This window comes from Carlito syrichta, unplaced genomic scaffold (assembly GCF_000164805.1).
Source record: "Carlito syrichta isolate Samal-C Ts95f unplaced genomic scaffold, Tarsius_syrichta-2.0.1 Scaffold311602, whole genome shotgun sequence".
NCBI classification, from domain to species: Eukaryota; Metazoa; Chordata; class Mammalia; order Primates; family Tarsiidae; genus Carlito; species Carlito syrichta.
In genome coordinates, this window is record NW_007255698.1 from 706,639 (window position 1) to 707,180 (window position 542).

A 542-nucleotide genomic window follows, 5' to 3' on the forward strand; every position below is an offset into this window, starting at 1 on the left:
ACGCCCGCGGCGGGGCAGCGCTTGGGTGTGGTGCAGGAGACGGCACACCGGCCTCCGAGGGAGGACTGGAGGGTCCTCTGGATGCGCGGTTCTCGCGGGAGGGGGTGACACTTGGGAAAGGGCCGACGGCTGCGGGTGTGGCTATGGGGGACGGGGGTGTCGGTGCACGCAGCAGGACCTGGGATCGCGGCCCCTGGGGGTGCGCTGGGCCAGGCCCGGGGAGGGGATACGTCGAGGCCAGGAGTCTGTGGAAAGAAGGGGAGGCCGCTGGATACTCGCCCCACCTCGGAAAAGAGGCACTCGTAGGGCCGGGCTCCGGGGCGGCAGCGGCCGCCACTCGTGTGCCAAAGCCCCCAAGAGACCCACTTAGAACAAGCCCCAGCAGAGACGTGCCTGGAGGAGGAGACGCTCCCAGGGTGGCTCGGTCCCTTCTGGGGCACGTGAAGTCCATGCCCGTCCCGGGCACAAGGCCGCCTCCCGCCCCGGTCCCCACAGCAGACGTCTTCGCCCGCGCCCCCATCCCCGCAGACGGGGTCCCCCCC